At 33.5% G+C, this 20,551-nt stretch overlaps 1 long non-coding RNA gene across 1 annotated transcript in view; it reads left to right on the top strand.

Moving 5' to 3' along the window:
* LOC309800337 overlaps positions 1 to 8,120 on the top strand; it is a 49,260-nt gene extending 41,140 nt beyond the window's left edge. The window contains exons 3-4 of the long non-coding RNA XR_014293444.1: positions 4,105 to 4,149; positions 8,056 to 8,120. This is a non-coding gene — a long non-coding RNA (uncharacterized lncRNA). The remainder of the gene's footprint in view (positions 1 to 4,104; positions 4,150 to 8,055) is intronic.
* Positions 8,121 to 20,551: the final 12,431 nt, after the last annotated feature.

Here is a 20,551-nt window from a genome sequence, read left to right as displayed (position 1 = left end):
AGAAAATTATTCTCTTTTCTGTTTGCTAAAGCTCTTTTTAAAATACCAAGTTTCAAATGATCATCAATTCAAGAAACTTTGGAAAATGAACTTCATAATTTCCAGAATGAATATTTTGTTTCACTGGCTACCAGGACACCATCCTCTCCTAGATTTCTCCCCTCCTCACTCAGCATTCCTTGGAAGTCTCCCTTGGTGATGCCTCCCATCCCTCAAAGTCTGTTAGAATGCCCTAAGGCTCATTCCTGGCCCCCTTCACTCTCCATCTACCTTAACTACTCATGAGTTTTAATCTAGTCCCATTACTTTAATGGGAAGATGACTTATGACTCCCCAATTCATACTTCTAGCCCTAACCACTCACCTAACCTCCAGACTCCTAATTCCAATTTCCCACTAAATATCTCCAATCTATGCATAATAGACATTTCAAACTTAGCAAATAAAACTAAATATTTTGCTTTGATCCATCCATTGCACTCCAGTTTTTCCTGGCTCCATAACTCATCCAGTTGCTCAGGCCAAAAATGTTAGATTCATCCTTAAACTCTCACTTTCCCACAATTCCTATGTCCAGTCCATCAGAAATTCTTGCCAGTCTAACTTGAAAATACATCCTGAATCCACCTACCTCTCACCTTACTCTTGCCATCTTTACTTACTCCAAGCCATCATTGCTTGCCTCATCTAATGCAATAGGCAGCCTCTTCCACAACCTCCTTGCTTCTTCCCCTCTTGCCCCAATCCTTATAGTCTATAACCAATACAATAGCCAGAATAATCACAAAAAAAACATGAATCATATCACATTATTTCCCAAAACCTGTTCCCATAACTTTAGAATAAAAATTAAACTTTTTACCTGTCCTACATGCTTTATTCAGTATTTCTTCTGCCCTACTCTCCAAGCTCGTTTACTACTACTATTCTCTCACACACACATCCAGATTTTCTTTCTGCAGTGGCTTTCCCAACATCAGGGCCTTTGCACTTGGTATTCCCTAAAACCTGGAAGATTTTAAAAATCTGTAAGATTCCTCCAAGCAAGATCTTAGAAGGTATTTACATTTCATTTTGTAGAGACATTTGGTAGAAGACATTTTTGCAGAAGATAGATACATTTTACTTTGGCGGCTATTCACACATCTGGCAATTTCCAAGTTGGTTAAATAACAAATGTGAATTGATGAAGCTAAAATAAAAGAACTGTAGTTGGTGAGACCTATGTGTTTTAAACTGTGAACTTTGAGGAATTGTAGACATGCAAACTACACCATGGTTTCAGTGTTAATGTGTGAGAATTAGCTAAGGTATTTTCCAAATACTCATTACTCTCTAAAGAGCTTCTGAGCAGGAAATCAGAACAGGGCCTGTGGACCTGAATTTTATCTAGTACCACAGTTGATTCTGTTGCAGATGGTTTTCAGTCAGCCCTTTGAGAGACACCAAGCTGGGGTATTTGCCCAGATATGATTAGCAAAGGTCATGCAAGTCACCAATGAGATACAATGGAGAATCAACAAATGACTGAAAAGAGTGACAAAAGAAGAAGAGGATCCAGTAGGACCAGTAGAGACGCTATCCCAAGCACTCTTGGCTAGAAGTTTTACAAATCCATTCATATAAATGGACTGATAGTTAACAGCCAAATGGCACTGCATATTTTTTTAAGTTGCTGAGTATTAAAGTGTCTGGCTAAGCATCATAAGTTTTGTTAAATTATATTTTGGTTGCTATAAAATTAGGTGTACATTGTGTGTCATAGATGTAGGGATATAGATGTGTAAATATATGTCGTTGTTTCAGTTCTTCAGCTGATACTTCATAATGTCTTTGTAACTTCTAAATGAAGGACCTCTTCAAATATTGTTTAGAAAAAAAAGATACCTGTTCATCCCTGTCCACCTCCCTTCATCCCCTTCCTTGTCCCTTCCCTCCTTTTTTTTATATCTTTATTGGAGTATAACTGCTTTTTAGTGTTGTGATCCCTTCCCTTCTTGAACAAATTAGTCCATTAAGTGAGGTAAAATAACCCTTTGTCAGCATGGGGGAGGTGGGCATTCAAGGAGCCACATGACTTGGCATTGGGTCTCAGAGTCTGAGAAAGGGGAGAGGATGTCTGCATAAGGGAGCCTGGAGTTGACTGCTGAAGTCTGATTCGTGTGAAAGGGCATCCACATGAGGAAGTGGCCTTGGCAACCACTCTGTACAGATAGTCATAACCCGTGCCAGGTGGAGAAAATGTGTGGATGGGAAAGTGGCAGCTACAAGAATTTACTTAAATACAGGAAGATTGATCAAATAAGTAAGGATATTAACAATATGGTAATCAGTGTTATTTTAATATCTGTGGAGGGAGTTAAAATATGAAAAGGGCAAAAACTGGAATGAAAGGGTGTTGAAAGGGAATGGAGGATGTATTTTCAATATAGAGACATTATAAGAATAAACATAGACAATATGTATGCATATGTTTATGAATGTGTTTGTGAATATATGTAAGTGGTTATGAATATATGTTTTCATATGTGTGTATGTATATATGTACATAAATCCCCTAGCCCTGCCTATTGAGAATACCTGGGACCACTACTTCCCAAGAGCAATGAATACACCTAGTGTCCAGATCTTGGTTTCTAAATACAGCTCTCCAACTGAAGGAATTAAAGCTCTTTGGAGAAATGGCTGATTCTAGAACCACTATAGGGAAAATAGAAGATGACTCTAGAACATATTATTGTTTCAAGAAGTAAGGGATCAGCCATAAAAAGAAATGAAATTGAGTTATTTGTAGTGAGGTGGATGGACCTAGAGTCTGTCATACAGAGTGACATCAGAAAGAGAAAGACAAATAGCGTATGCTAACACATATATATGGAATCTAAAAAAAAAAAAATGTCATGAAGAACCGAGGGGTAAAACAGGAATAAAGACACAGACCTACTAGAGAATGGCCTTGAGGATATGGGGAGGGGGAAGGGTAAGCTGTGACAAAGCGAGAGAGAGGCATGGACCTATATACCCTACCAAACGTAAAATAGATAGCTAGTGGGAAGCAGCTGCATAGCACAGGGAGATCAGCTTGGTGCTTTGTGACCGACCACCTAGAGGGGTGGGGTAAGGAGGGTGGGAGGGAAGGAGATGCAAGAGGGAGGAGATATGAGGATGTATGTATATGTATAGCTGATTCACTTTGTTATAAAGCAGAAACTAACACCCCATTGTAAAGCAATTATACTCCAATAAAGATGTTTAAAAAAAAAAAGAAGGGAGATATCACAGAATAATTGGGAAACATCAAAGGATATAGAAGCCAAACTGAAGGGGTTTCCACTGGACAAATCTTGAACAATCTAAGCCTCAAAATTAATAATGGTAGAAACATATTATAGTCAATTGAATAAAATAGGAGTCTATGAGTTCATACTGATTTAAATAATTAAATTGAATAAATTATGTTTGATGAGGAACAGGATATTTACATAATTACAAAGTGCCTTACCACAAAAATTATTAATAATGGAGAAAAAAATAACTTTACAATGGAGAAGACTGGGTGATACACCTTAATCAAATGAGTAAAATAATATTCCATTAAGGTTACAAGTTAAAAGTTTGCCGAAATTGTTTGATAGGAAGCAGTGAGAAGAACAGAGCTTCACCACTGTGTTATTCCTGCCAACTACACATATCCTGAATAATCATGAGACAAATACAAACAGCTAAATCCTACAAAGTAACTGATCCATATTCTTTAAAATTTTCTAGTTCATGAAATTCAAGGGAAGCCTGAGAAAATTTTCCAGATTAAAAAACTAAAGAGACAGGACAGCTAAATGCAACATGTGACACTGGGCTGATCCTTTTATTATGAAGGACATGATGGGGATAATTGACAAAACTTGAAAGGGGTCTGAGGATTAGTAGCTCTGTGGTCATGTGTCAGTGTTAATTTCCTGATTTTCATGATTATATTTGGATATATGTTTGTAGGAAATACTAGAGGATTTGGGGGAGACATTGCATTGTGTTGGCAACTACTCTCAAATGGTTTGGGAAATAAATTATTTTTATTGTCATTTCAATCTTTCTTTAATTTTCGAGATTGTTAAAAGAAGGCAAAGAAAGAGGAGAAGAGCCCTGAGTCAGGTAACCCTCCTTTTCCTGGCGACTCCCATAGTTAAAAGCTCAGTTTACAACGGTGGTCAGTTTTTCAGTCTATTTGTGCTAATTTCTGTTACTAACAACCTAGCATCTTATTTTCTATTTGAGGTTTTTGGATTTTTCCTAATTATGCTTTTGCTTTTTATTCTATCAAATGTCTATGAACTTGATAAAGTCCTCGGTATTAAAACAAAATCAGTAAGATTCATAAAAATAAAAATAAGTTCTTGGAGAAATTTATAAATTTCTACCTGCATTCAAATTGGAGTAAGTTGGCAAGAAATTTATAAGGGGAAAATACTATAAGGAGCACTCCCATTCAGAAACTCAAAATGGTTGCACGTGTTTATCCTGTAAGAGGTCTGTGATGAAACAGCAGGATGAAGGCTATATGTCCAAACTTAAATGCAATCTTTTAAATCACCTTTCATGTCAGGCCATGTGAGAACTGGGCAATTCAATAAGTAAATTAGAACAATTCTTTCAATAATTTCTTAGGTCAACACTTAGAATAATGGAAAACTTATCTTTAACTCCAAGAAATCTGGACAGTTATTAAAGCAAATGTGTTGTCCTACTGGCCTACACCTGGTTATAAACAGCAGTACGACTTCAGAAAACCCTGGACACTGAGTGGACCTTCTAAATATAGCTTTTTCTTTCTATAAAGGTGTTTTACAAGAATGCTATCTTTTGTGAAAATGTGGCCTTTATAAAGGGTACACTAAGGTGTGTGACTTTTAGACCTAGAAAAGATTTGAAATATTTTCTTAGCCTGGGAATCCAAATTTTAGAGGCATAGAAACAGAAACGCAATGAAATTAAATATTTTGCCCACCATCAAATGGCAAACAAGTAATAACGACAGAACTCAAGCCTCTGTCTTCTAAATCCATTGAATGCAGCATAAATAGATTGCAATAACTGCTGATTTTCATTGTCCTCAACACTACATTTCTTCTGTGCCTTATCCCTCTTCTTTTAAGAGGGATGACAACATTATCTGCAAACTTTATAACTATTTTTTTTAATTTTGCTGTTTTGTAACTCACTTTTGAAAAATTCTGTTTCTATGTTGAAAATGTGTAAGGACATTTACCTTCCTTCTTGAAACAACTTTGCCTGCATTTATCACATTTTATTGTTGAACTGTTATGTAGCAATAAGTACAAAAGCGCGTCTAGTAGAGGAGATAATGCCAGAGGCAACAAGGTGTGTGTATGGGGGGGCGGGGTTAGAGTTGACATACCTTGAGATGAGGAGAGAGGGAAGAGAATAGAAATTTTATTTATTTGAAAAAATATGATGGCAAGTTAGACAATGTTTGGCTAAACTTAATACAATATAGCTTTCCTTAACTTAAATTCCGGGTTAACTTCCACTGTTTACATTGCCACAGACTAGGGAATAAACAAAGCAAAAAGATTTTTGGTACTACCGTTTTGTGTTAATTTTATAAAGATTTCTACAAGACTTTTTAAAAATAAATTGAAAAACAAAAGTCTTGTCTTTAGCTTATTTTCCCTGCATGCTTGCACTTTAGTAAGTTGATAAATGACATTTAAACTCAATAGTTATGATTAATTCTGTCCCACAATTTTTAAAAGCCCTGGGGATTGTGTGCGCGTTCATGCGCGCACTTTTACAACCAGTAAAATAAAGTTCTTGATCAAAAAATTATTATTTAGACTATTGAATAAAATCAGATATGATAGAGGGGCCAGCTGTTGGTAGGCTTAAAAGTCACCCTAGGTGATTAATTCATGCAGCAGTGTTGCAGGTCTCTCTTTAGATGAAGCATTTAGAAGTATAACCAAGCATGGCTCTAGTTTCATATCTGAAACCTGTTTTATTTAGTTATTCGGCAAGTGCTTGCTCCATGTGTTTTTATAGTCTTTGGTTGTGCTATAAAAATGTCAAAATTATGAACTAACAGATATGCAAAAGTGAAATCCTAGAAGATAGGATAAACATGAAGTCCTCTAATTATCACTCAAATAAGTTTGGTTGACACAGAACTGGGAATCAGATAAAGACATTAATAATTCATAATGCTGAAATTAAAATCTTCTAGTTACAGTACAAAAGAAATCCTAATTTGTACCACAAGGTAATGAATTCAGTACTTTTCATTTGTTAAATATTTGCTTATTACCCTGCACTGTGCATATAACACTGTTCCAAAATTTGGAGGGCAAACAGGAAAAACAGAAACTCTACCTTCAAGTTGTGTATACTGCAGTCAGTGAAATTTCTCTACTTTGAGATCTTTTAATTCCTCAGCTCATTGTAACATTTTCTTCAGATGAATTGTTTTTTATTTGTTAAAACCAATGTTTAGCACTTGAAATAGTTTCTTCAATGTTCCTGATAGTGAAATAGAGTCAGCATGCTAATTTCCAATACTAATTATAGAGTTGATAGGAGAAATGCTCAAGATTGATAGTAAAGTGATTTCGATAATCTACAAAATGTCTTGAGGTTTCCCAGATAACAACTTGTCTCCCAGACAAAAATGTACTTATTATTTATATTCCAAGCTTATACAAATTTTTGTACTTTAATCATATAGCGATTTGACAACATCTTTTCATTCACATTTTAAGATATTTTGTTCAGTAAATTATCTCATTTTGAAACTATTGATTTATATATACATACTATGTAAATATTAGTATATATTTCTCAATGACTAGATTAGTGCTTTCTTAACTACTTAAATTTGTTTAATTCATATTGTTGTTCTTCAGCATTTCTTTTACTCACTGGAGCCTATCCTACTGACTTCAAAAAGCCTGAAAAATCTGAAAATCCCATTTAAAGTAACTGTATGGAAAATCTTTAAAATAACATACAATAATGGTAGAGAAGAAGAGTATTTAACATTGTGTTGAGATCATTCCATTAATAAAGAGATTAATCAATAATTCTAACAGTCAGACATATAATAAAAATGAAAAACAATCATAATACTGAGCAATGACATTTTCAATAAAGGGAGATATTAAATATTGTATAGGAAACTAGTATCTGCAAAGCAGATAAGTTGGCAATGATTATACATATATTTAAAATATGTTGAAACAGTCATAGACAGTTTTTCTTTTTGGCTGAAAAGAGGCATATTGCAGTGTTTAAGCACTACTTTAACTGGAATAGATATTTAGACACTATACAGAAAACACATGATTGCAGAAGAGCAGATATTAGCAGGTGTGTGAACGTGTATGTCTTTAATTAATGCATTTTCATTCATTCAAAAAGGAGAAGAATGCCAAATTTACTTTAAAGGTGGCATTGTGATATGTTAAAGTTCCATTCTTAGACTTTTGCTGCTGTTGCTGTTCCTTTAGTATTCACCAAAGAGTACCGTCCTGTCACTTATCCAAGTTAGAAATCTAGAAGCAATCCTAGGATTCTCATTATAGGGTCCCCTACCTTCATGCTCCCCGCTCAATAAGTAACAAATTCTTGGCTCTCCTATATAGGAAAGCTCTCTCCAATGTACGCCTGCTCTGTAACTCTCTGGGTCCAGCATCTCTGCCTCAGCCTCCCATTCAAGTCACTTCTAGTTCATTCTGTGCAGGGCCATTTTTAAACCTTCCTCAGTCCTAGGCAATTGCCCTTTTAGAAGCTTTACCCTAAATGTTATCAAATGCATTAATATGTGCCCAAGTCACATATCCAATATAATTTATAGATAACTATATGAAAGCTGAGTAACATTGCTGTTGTAGTAATATTAGTTGAAAAAATTAATTACACAAGTTTTGATCTCAATTTTGCAGATTTTTTTTTCATACCCTGGAGCCATTTTTTTCAGGTGTCAAACAATTTTCTAAGTCCTTCTCAAACTCCTAGTCCCTAGTGAGTGTGCTTTTACTGTCACAGGGTTGAACAGCTCAGACAGCAAGATGTCTGAAGATGAAGACCATCACATGGATGAGTAAATCAGATACGTGGAAGATGGAATGCAAAGTGTTTGTAGAAAAAAATATACAAATCAAGGAAGAAATTGCAGTGTCAATTAATATGATGTATATCAGATGATAGTATTAAAAAGCCAGGTTAAAATAAAATAACTTAATAGTGTACATATTTGTCAGATTGTTCACTAGTGATATACTGCTCAGTGTAAGGTGAGAACCACAGATATTATCTTCTGGAAAAAAACCCTTTAAGCCCTAACAGATTCAGTTTATAAATTTCCTCTCTAATAAATGAGGAATAAAATAATTTACAATAAATTAATTATTTCCTCTTCTGAAGGTACTAATACTACAAATTCAGTCAGAAGATGGATCAAGTTTTTCGTACATTTCTCTCATTTCACATTTTTTAAATAAATGAGACTATATTTTGTCTAATGACTACCAGAACAACTATCTGGAAACTGTGCCTTCATTATATGTGAGACAGTATTTTAGGAGATATAGATGTATATTTAGATGGAGATATAAATACATAGCACATATACACAATATTTAATAAGACACAGGAAATGTGGGATAGCTCCAGACTGCTACACCCTATGTTCTGAGCTGCTCCGAAATGCAGTTCCTTTTTTTTTTTTCTTAACATCCTTATTGGAGTATAATTGCTTTACAATAGTGTGTTAGTTTCTGCTTTATAACAAAGTGAATCAGTTATACATATACACGTTCCCATATCACTTCCCTCTTGCGTCTCCCTCCCTCCCACCCTCCCTATCCCACCCCTCTAGGTGGTCACAAAGCACCCAGCTGATCTCCCTGTGCTATGTGGCTGCTTCCCACTAGCTATCTGTTCTAATGGGAGTTCTCTGGGCACAAAGAGCAGTATTTTCTGTAATGAGATTAGAAGAAAGGATTTGCTAATAATTGCTTCCATAGCAACTAAAAATCTTGGAATCCCACCTTTCAGCATTTTGAAAATCTTAAAGGGGATGTTGTCAGTAACAGAAAAATTGAAGAATGATAATGTATTCAAATTACTCATTCTTTAAATTCATCTGCCCATTCGCCTTTTAAATTGATTCATGCTTCTCAGAAAATAAAATATGCTAATCCATATATCATTTTTCCACTGCGTAGAGCAACTATATCTAAAAAAAATACTATTTTACTTTCCTTTACTATATTCCTCCACAACTTGTGTTGTATTTTCACATCTTCTTTTCATTCTGCTAGTGAGATATATATACATATATGTATATATACATATATGTATATATACACATAATATTTAGATTTTAGATATTTGCATTATGCAGGGCAATCCATAAGATGGATAGATGCTTAATATTAATACCATTGAATACAATTTTCATAATTTTATACTTTAATTATTTTTGAAAGGGTAAAGCAAGGGTAAAGCAAATTCGAAATGAAAAAAGGTGACCAAGCTGGCATTTTTCATTTCAGACTTTATATTTGGACTACTCAGTGGGACAGATTATAATAACAGAATTTTGCTTTTGCAGGGAGGTCAATCTTTGCTTCTGCATTGCCTCATCTCTTTTAATCCCATCCAGTTTATTTTTCATCTCAGAAACTATATTTTTCATCTCTAGGAACTCAATTTGGGTTATTTTTATATCCTCTATATGTCTATTTAAGATGTTGATGCTTTCCTTTAACCTTTTTGAACCTATGAAAATTAGTTATAATAACTGTTTGAATGTCTTTGTTTACTGATTGTACCATTTTTCAGTGTCTTTTCATTAATTAATTTTTCTCCTTGTTATGGGTTATATTTTCCTTTGTCTTTGCATCCCTGGTAATTCTAGATTGCATGTCAGATATTGTGAATTTTACTTTACTGGTTGCAGGGCGTTTTTGTATTTTTTTAAATATTTGTAACTTTGCTCAAAGAGGTAGTTAAGAAATAGTTTGATCATTTGGAGGCTTCCTTGTAAGCCTTATTAGGCTGCAACTGAAACAATTTAGTCTAGGGCTAATTTGGTCCCACTACTAAGGCTATACCCATTGAATACTCTGTGTATTGAATACTCTAGTTGATGCTGCATGTATTAAATTATATCAAAACATATTTGTATAATCTTAAAGCAATAAATGCAACACATAAAAATATAAAAAAAATTTTAAAATTAACTTTTATTAAATAAAACAAAAATGTTTTCTTCTAGTAACTGTAGTATTTTAACATATTTAAATACTGTATCCCTATGAAATTCATTTTGTTAATAAATATGAAAAGAGAATCCACCTTTATTTTTTACAGGTGACCAGGGACTTGTTCAAACACCAACATTTAACTGTATTACATAAAACATTATGCCACTGGTTTTTATGGGTTTTCATTATAATTAACAGCTTTATACAACCGTTGTCTTGTGCTGTTTGTTGTTCAATGTCTAAAATTATTGTTTAATATATATATATTTTTACTTTTAGCAGTTTAAGCCAGGAGAGTAAATCCAGTTCCTATTACTCCATCCTGTCCAGAAGCACAGGTCTTAAGTGAAATTGAATACCAAAGAAACAGTTCCAAATTTTACAACGGATCTATCACTGGTTGTTAGCATATCTTCCCACACCCAAGACACCAAGATAACTTCTACTCACTGTTAAAGCTTTATGATGAGCAAAACTTCCACCACTGTGCTTCCTTAGCATGTGAGTATATTTTTAATTTACTGGTTATATATATTCTCTAATTATCCATTATTTTGTCCTTCTTTTTGATTAGATATCGATATCCACATTTTCTTTTCTAATAGCTCACAGAAATTTCTCTCATTAACAACACCAATAGAAATCACAATAAAAATCGCCTTGGGGGACCAAATTTATATCACATTACCAAGTTTTTATTTTGCTCCCATAAAACTTCTGCAAAATACAACCACTATCTATCATCAGTATCATTAGAACAAAAACAAGGCATTCTAATCTCAAAAGCAAAATATTTTATTTAACTTAATAAGTTTCACATTATAAAAATTTTCTCATAGCATCATCCTTAATTCCTCAGTATTCACTAATATTGGGGGATTTTTCTTTCAGTTATTTGAGACTAAGGATGATTTTATTCATCTCTACAGCCTGGTACATATATGTACAGTGTTTGTCAAAAGGTGGATATTCAAAAAAAATCTTGACTAAATTATGGTAATTCATGTGATCAGTTCTGCAGTTCTTAAAACTTTAAATTACTTGTTAATTCTAAGAGAAAGTCAGATAATTTTTAGAAGGATTTCCAAACCATGCTAAAGTGTCAGCCTTCATTTCCTTGTCTGAGGGAAACAGGATAGAAATAGATGGTTTTAAAGTTCTCCAAGCTTCTGTGTCCTTTATACATCCACAATTTTAATCCTTATCATTTTCAAGATTTGCTAAATTATTTGAGGTGATCCATTCTCTTATTAAAGTTACATATTTTATGGCACATACTGAGCATATTAACAAATAACTTACTGATAAATGACAATGCCCATAACACCAGGTTAATCTGATTTCCATGAAATGAGCTGTAACTTCAAGAATATTAATTCATCTAATAAGGGTGATGATTTACATAATGTTGCCTAAAATATTTCTCTTGATTATTTAAGAGAGTTTTCCTAGGGGTAAATAGCTGGGAAGTCAATAGAAAAAAAATACAACCATGATTAATTTAATTCCAGTCTAAAGGACTCCATATATAATGTATTTGAGAAAACCAAGTCACTATTATAGATTCAGATAAATGGCTGTATATATGAGATATTTTTAATGTAACCCAAATTATAAGAAATAGTTTTTTGGTATAGAAGCAACCACTCTTTTACCTAAAGGAAAATATAAAATCTGAGTTCATTGTAAATTTGCCTCATTGCCCTCTGTTAGTTTGTGCCTGCCCCATCCTTAGGGGCCCAGTTAAGGACTATTGTATCATCCATACATCAGAAGAGAATGTCTGTGTTCTATGTTGATAGTCAGTCTAAACAAATATTTATACAGTTGAGATCAGAGATATAAAATGTCAGTTCCAAATCCACCCATGATGGCACATATATCAGACAGATGACAAAGGTTATAAAGGCCTGTGAAATACTTGAATCGTATTTTGCAACCCTTGAAAGAATTCAAGTCGGAGATTAGCAGAAACCAGGCTCAGTTCTGTCCATAATCCCCTTTATCTGTCTTCTAGCCAACAAAATGAAAACCTGAAGCCAAGCTGACAAATAGAGTGTGAAGGGCCTTCTACTGCATTTAAGAAAAAACTGAGACTTGCTATAGGTAAAAATTATCTTTTCTATTACTATTATTGTTGATGTTGTTGTTATTCATAGAAATAATGAAAAAAAACCTAAATAACATTATTCTGCTGGATTCTTTACTATATGTAACACAATAAATTAACTCGCTTCATATTACACTGGGCATATAACATGAAAACATGTGCAGAGAACAGAAATCAGTATCTGTAAAGACAAATTCCCCTGTGATAGAGAAATCTATTATTTTAAGTCCAGACAATTAGATCTATTAAAGTGTAAGAGTGTTTCAGTACAGTCTTGCTAAAAGTAAAGCTTAAAAGTAAATCGAAAAAAAAACTGGAAAACTGATGCCAGTTAGATACAAAATATAAGATTATGCTATGTATATGGGACAGGATAGAACTCTGAATGAGGTCACATGTAGGGAAAGCAATATTAGTGACAAATCAACTAATGTCCTTATTGAGCATAGACATTCCAAGAAGGGTGAAGAGTACTGTATAGATGTAAGACTCATAATATTCAAGTTAGTTGTAAAAGAAACAAGGTAAATGCTTTCAGTCAATACGATAGGCTGAACAGATATTGAGAATCCTTTCTTCCAATCTGAACACACAGTTTGTTATACTTGTGTTTTCTTTTATATGTTGCTTTTACATGTAGCAACATATAAAAAGCAAATGAACAAGCTTACAAAAAAGGGGGGGGGGATCCCCAGTCTCAGGATTTAAGGGGAAAAAACAAATTCAACATTAGAATAGTGAGGAGGAGTTGAAACCAAGAAATTCAAGAGGGCCCTGGAAATAATAAGCCTTGTTTTTGAGGGCTGGCTTTAAATATTCGTTGTCTTATCAGAAAACAGGTAGATGCTGGAAAACAATAGAATAATATCTTCAAAGTACTGAGGACATATAGCTGTCGAAATTAAAATTCTACACCTCATTTTAAAAAACTACTCAAGAACAAGAAGTAAAGAAATTTTCATTCCTAGACAAAGAGGAATTACCACCCACAAACTGTAACAACAACAAATGACTAAAGCAGTGGCAGCAGCTGTTGGAATTGTCTGAAGGCATTAAAAAATATTCTGATGCCTAAAGCCAATACTTTGAGATTTTTTTTTTTTAACCAAAGTGATCTAGGCGGTGTTTCAATAATGGGAGCTTTAAAAAGTTCTCACATAATTCTCATGTGTTTTAGGCAAGATTGGAGACCATTGTACAAAGAATGTTCTTCAGTAAGAAAGAAAATAAGCATAAAAAGAAGTAGGAAGGTGCACTGAACAGTGACCAGCAAAGAAATTTGTAATGTTGGAATGAATCTGAATAACGGTTGAGTGTAAAAAATAATAGCCAATGGGGGTATGTACAAAGTAAAACTAAAACACTAGATAATATACTGAAATACTGAAGATCAGATTTAAAATTTGAGGGGTCCATGAACCGCTTAGGAGGAAGATGAGATAATTAGTTTTAGACTTTTTAAAGTTAGAAATATATGTCAAATTTTTCAGAAAACACTAAAAATGAATACTTCATATATGATTCATAAAAAGGTAGACCATAAAAAGAGAATGAAAAATGTGTTTAAACGAAGTTAGTACTGGGAGGGATAAAACATAGAAAAATAAAGGAGAAATAGATCAATAATCACAATACATTTGATCACAGAGACAATAAAAATAAATTTAAAAATTCCAGTTTTTGCTGCTTACAAAAGACATATATAAACTATTTTTAAGATGCAATGCAATACTTCACTCGAAATAATTAATTATATACATGATAAATGATTTTCAAGATTACATATTTGGCATGATGACATGTATACAAATTTTTAAAACTCAAAGCAATCATGTATTTTTCATGGATTCATTTGCATATAGTAAAAACTTCAAGCATGGATTCAAAATATTTATATTAAATTCATGATACCAGTTACCTAAGAAAAGGAAAAATGGGACTGAAATGAGAATAGAGAGGAGAGAAAAGAAATGTGTGTGTATCTGTGTGTTTGTGTGTGTGTGTGTGTGTGTGTGTGAACACATGTACAACAGTCAAATATGTGCTTCTTTCACAGCATGATTCACTGTATTCCATCACAATATTAATAAGATTTCATACGATATGGGCATCTCTGCAGAAATTAAAATTGTCACATGCTTATGTGTATTGGGCAATGAGCTCACCTTACTATTTCCATCCATTCTTCAATTAAAATCTAGAAATGTGAATGGGCTGTTAGAATTTAGTTAGTGAGCCAATTACCTTTACGGAACATGCTAGTTATGCATAGCTTTTCCTTGGCTTAATTATGTTTTAAAATAGCAGGCATTCATTTTACGTCTTTAATTGATGGCTATCACACACAATTAGTTTGAAATTTCTTATCAATATGCTTGAAATATATTTGGTTGAATCATTGGAGTAATCTTTTTTGAACTTACCCAAAAGTATGTGTTTAGCCTTCCTAAACACAGTGGCACATTTCCAAATACAAAGTAGTTGCATTAGAATTATTCCTAATATGAAGACATTCAATATTTGTGGAAACAAATTTTCTCTTGAAAACTTAGCTTCCAGATGGAAGAAAAATAGGGGTAGAAATGTATTTAAAGGCAAATTTGAAGATGAGAAATCAAAATTCACATTCCATAGTAAAAGAAAAAGGGTTAATAATTACAGAGAGAAAGGCAAATACAATGCAAAAATTATTGGAACATATTTTGCTCAATTACAAACAAACTTACATGGTAAGTTGTAGCTTCCATTATTGCACCAATTTGTAGCATATTTTAATATTTTCATTTTGAAATGAAAAATTTAAAAAGTCATCTATTGTTTTTATAGAAAGTATCTAGAGTGGTTGAAGTGAAATAACTTTCAGAAAATGTGTTAAAATGGGGCTACAAAAGACTTAGGAGGACATAAGCTTGGTTCTTATTATTGACAGTTTGCAAATCAGCCATGGGGATACACATTATTTCCAATTTAAAATGAATGATGATTCTATATATACATATATATGCATCTTATCATATTGATTATAAACCAAGTAAAATCTCATGAAATCTAAGTATGTTTGAAAAACTTAAACCTATTTTTATGTTTTTCCAAACACTAGAAAATGAAAGCAGTTTCTGTTGTTTGTCATTTTCTTTTGGACTCTCTTGGCTTCTGGAAAATGATTATGTCAAGATATTGGAGAAGTATTCATAGGAAGCAACAGAGGCCATGAGAATAGAGACCTACACTGCTTCCTCATTAGAAAAAATAAAATAAAGATTCCTGTCTATCCATTTCAAATTACACTCAGGGATGCTTATAATATAGAATTTGAAAGTTGAATACATACTAGTTGTCAAGTAGTCAGCCCCATTGATTACTCATGCATTCCCTCCTAAGTATGTTGTTCTTAGAATTCAGAGGGGTCCTTTAATCACACCCCCCATCTTGACCACTCACATCTCCAGATTTTCCTACTTCACGACATATTGGTGTTTAATTTATTAAACAAATATTTGTTGAACAATTACTATGCATGCTAAGCAATGGGGATCAAAGATGAATGAATATTCATTTGTCTTTAAGGAGACACAGTCTACTGGAGAGAGGCAGAACTGTGAACAGATGACTGCATAAAGAGGCAAAGTCAAGTCTTATTTATTCAGAGGAAGAAGTCCCCGTGATCAAGCAACAAGTAAAATCATTTCATTGTGCAAGACATGGATTTGTGATTGAAAATGCACAAGCATATTTATCTTATTATCCATCATAGATGATCACCTATTATAATCAGTGAGATTTCTTAATGGCACAGCATCTAGAGGAAGACGTCATGCATGAACCTGTCATATTCAGAAAGTAAGGAAGTGGCACAGTGGGAACAATTCAGGAAAGTAAATAAACATGACAGTAGATTTAAAATCTACTTTAACTGTTCTTACTATTATTAATCTATTTGGGCAAGTAGTAGTTTTCATTGATGTTAGCATTTTTTCATCCATGACTTGAAATCAGACATTAAATATTAATATTATAAAAAAATGTTACTAATTGAATTCATTCACAAATTTATAAAAATAGATCAGCACCAGAGACCTATTTATTGGAAACAAAGTAGGTAGAACAATTAAACTCATTTATAGTTCCTTCTCAACCAAAGTGGACAGAAGTTTTATATGTAGAGGTCAATCCTGGGCCAGAGGCTACTTAGTATTTTCATCAAGTCTAGGATGATAGAAAAGCATGTGGATTTAGTAATTTACAGTTCTCTTTAGTTGATAAGACTGATTAATACTTTGTCAAGATCAAAATTCAACATGACCATAATATGACCTTGACAAATTGGAGAAGTGGTTTAAAACAATGCAATTTAATAAGTCTAAGGGTCAGATGTGGGCTTTAAAGGGATTGGGAAGGAAATGGAAATTATAATAATGTAGGTGATACCATGCCAGTGAGAATGCATTTGTGTGTGTAATATAATATGTAACAAATAATATTGAGTATGACTTGAGTCAAGAATATAGCAATAGCTTTTATTTTTTTTCTCTCTCTCACCATGGCATAGTGCTTACTCACTCACAAATATTTCTAATACATTTCATCAAAATTTCATCATTAAATCCTGTATCCCTGCTGATAAAATTAAAAGTAATTCTAAGATATATAAATGAAGAGAAGGGTATAAAGGTACAAATAAGTGGGTGAATATTAATGAAATTACTTTGTATTGTGCTTTACAAATACGATTTATGCATTTATCTTGTTACTAACACATTCGTTCATTCATTCATTCATCAATCATTACATATTTATAGAACTTCTACTATGTCCCAGGCACTGCATTAGGTGCTGGTAATACAAGGTGTGGAAAAGCAAGCATTGTCCATATTTCTTAGAGCCTGCAGTCTAAAGAATAATTACTAATTGTAGTAAATATAGACAGGGTACTATGAGCCATGGAACAGGGAGCCTTTCTCACCTGGAAGGATGAGGAAAGGCATCCCTTGTGAAATGTCTTCTTAACTGATGTATGAGGGTAGGTAGCCTAAGGGGACAAGGGAGTAAAGGAGTAAGTATTTCTTGCAAAGGGGAAAGCAAGTATTAAGAATTTGAGCTTCAAAAAAGGAATGCTTCACGTTGATATTACAGTCTCAACAAATACAATTAAATTTCTGGTTGTTAATACATTGCATAAAAGTGGAGGAGTGGATTTCTGCCAAAATTAGGGCATATGGTTAGGATTAGAAGTGTGCTCTGTGATATCAGTGACTTTAACATTGCAGTGAGACTGGGAGAAAAAAACGTACAAAGAGGCTATCCTCTGGACCCAATGGCACTGATGTACATCAAGGCTTTTGCTGAAGTAGAAAATCTGCTATTGATATTGAGGTGCTCTTGAATGAAACAATGACTTCAAATAAGAGTTCCAAACTGAAACTCAGAAAGACCACCAATCTGACATGACTTAAATTTGAACTGCTTCTCAGATAGGCGATTTATACTTTGGGGTAAATGGAAACTGGTCTTGGTTTCACTAATGATATCAATGACATTTTGCTATTAAATTTGGTTTAATATTTTCATTTTACAAATCCCTAACTTCAAAAACTCTCTAAGGGAAAGTAAGGGGAAAAGGATAGGACTAACTTGTTTAGTTACATTACCTTGAATTTTAAATTTAAATTGAGCTGCGCTATCTCCACCAATGCTTGACTAGAAGCCTGCACAGTGAGTAGTTGTAATGGAGGAGATTGGCTCATTTTAATGGCCACATCTGATGGATCTCAAAGAAATTCAGGTAAAACAACTCTCTGCATAGTTCATAGTCAATTATTTATACTTGCAGAAAAATGCCAAAGCCTAGAAAACTTTAAATGGTGGATAATCAGCAACATTCACATTTTTCCTTGAGGTTTTCAGGATTGTACAAACACATTTAGGCTTTGAAAGACACGTTTTGGAACTTTACTGGAGGTATTCTAAGAAATACCTTCATGTTAAAACAATCTCCAAATATTTTAGGAATAACTAGTATCTCTCCGTAAATAATTCATGCCTTAATTAATTATTATCATTGTTAGAAATTAATACTGAAGTATTTCAGAAAAAGATGACATATTAAGAATGTGACACTGCTTCCATGTCATATAAGAGCATGAGGATATCTCTATTATGAAACTTACTGCATTTTGCTACAACATTTTTGTCTATCTTCTCTTCCAGATTACAAGCTTCTTAAAAAATAGACTGTGCACAGATCTAACTTTCTGGCCTACATTTGCAGCACTGGAGACTACTATTGAAATATTAGTTCAAAGGATATTTTAGAAAACATTATAGACAGAACTCTACCATAAAAGAGCATATATAAATATAGCATATTTTCTGATGTTATTGAATCATCTTAAGTATTGGTTAATGCAAATTTCAATCTCTAAGGCACTTCTACAACATACCTGAAAAATGATCGTCATCTTGTACTTGAATGTCCTCACTGAGAAAGAAATTGCAACTCAAAATAAGTTTATTTCATTTTTAGGAAGCTCTAATTGTTAGAAAACTCACTCTTAAAATAAGTTAAAATCTCTATTCCTCAACTTCTATGCATTTTCCTAGTTTTTAAATTAGGGGCAACTTGATCTTTTTTGATTTTACAGCTCTAACATAGCTAAAGCTGGCGTTCAGGTCCTTTGCCCACTTACCTACTCTTCATAATTATTTTTATTAAAAGAAATATATTGTGGTATAATATAAAAAATATACTAACTTGAATGTACACTTTAATGAATTTTGACAAATGTAAATATTTTGTAACTCTGTTTCCATCAAGGTAGACAATTTTCCTATTACCCCCTTTTGCAGTTTTCCCTTTCCTCTTTGCAGTCACTCTCTACTCCATCTTTGATACAGGCAACTGCTGATATGTTTTCTGTCGCCATAGATTCATTTTTCCTTTTCTAGAAAGTCATATAAACAGAAACATAAAGTACATACTCTTGTGTGTCTAGCTTTTTTCTCAGCATAGTGTTTCTGAGATTCATCCTTGTTGCATTCCTCATAATTCTATCCTTCTACTGCTGTATGATATGACATTGTATGGATATACCACAACTGGTTCACCCATATAAATCTTGTTGGAGATTTTCTGATGATGGCCATTCTGACCGGTGTGAGGTGATACCTCAATGTAGTTTTGATTTGCATTTCTCTAATGATTAGTGATGTTGAGCATCCTTTCATGTGTTTGTTGGCAGTCTGTATATCTTCTTTGGAGAAATGTCTATTTAGGTCTTTTGCCCATTTTTAGATTGGGTTGTTTGTTTCTTTGATATTGAGCTGCATGAGCTGCTTCTAAATTTGGGAGATAAATCCTTTGTCAGTTGCTTCATTTGCAAATATTTTCTCCCATTCTGAGGGTTGTCTTTTCGTCTTGTTTATGGTTTCCTTTGCTGTGCAAAAAAAGCTTTTAAGTTTCATTAGGTCCCATTTGTTTATTTTTGTTTTTATTTCCATTTCTCTAGGAGGTGGGTCAAAAAGGATCTTGCTGTGATTTATGTCATAGAGTGTTCTGCCTATGTTTTCCTCTAGGAGTTTGATAGTGTCTGGCTTTACATTTAGGGCTTTAATCCATTTTGAGTTTATTTTTGTGTATGGTGTCAGGGAGTGTTCTAATTTCATACTTTTACATGTACCTGTCCAGTTTTCCCAGCACCACTTATGGAAGAGGCTGTCTTTTCTCCACTGTATATTCTTGCCTCCTTTATCAAAGATAAGGTGACCATATGTGTGTGGGGTTATCTCTGGGCTTTCTATCCTGTTCCATTGATCTATATTTCTGTTTTTGTGCCAGTACCATATAAGTGCTGGAGAGGGTGTGGAGAAAAGGGAACCCTACTGCACTGTTGGTGGGAATGTAAATTGATACAGCCACCATGGAGAACTGTATGGAGGTTCCTTGAAAAACTAAAAATAGAACTACCATACGACCCCGCAATCCCAGTACTGGGCCTATACCCTGAGAAAACCATAATTCAAAAAGAGTCATGTACCAAAATGTTCACTGCAGCTCTATTTACAATAGCTAGGACATGGAAGCAACATAAGTGTCCATCATCGGATGAATGGATAAAGAAGATGTGGCACATATATACAATGGAATATTACTTAGCCATAAAAA

Source organism: Mesoplodon mirus (genome assembly GCF_964341445.2).
Source record: "Mesoplodon mirus genome assembly, chromosome: 3".
NCBI classification, from domain to species: Eukaryota; Metazoa; Chordata; class Mammalia; order Artiodactyla; family Ziphiidae; genus Mesoplodon; species Mesoplodon mirus.
The sequence above is the reverse complement of the archived record's forward strand: the minus strand, read 5'-3'. Positions and strand labels throughout refer to the sequence as shown.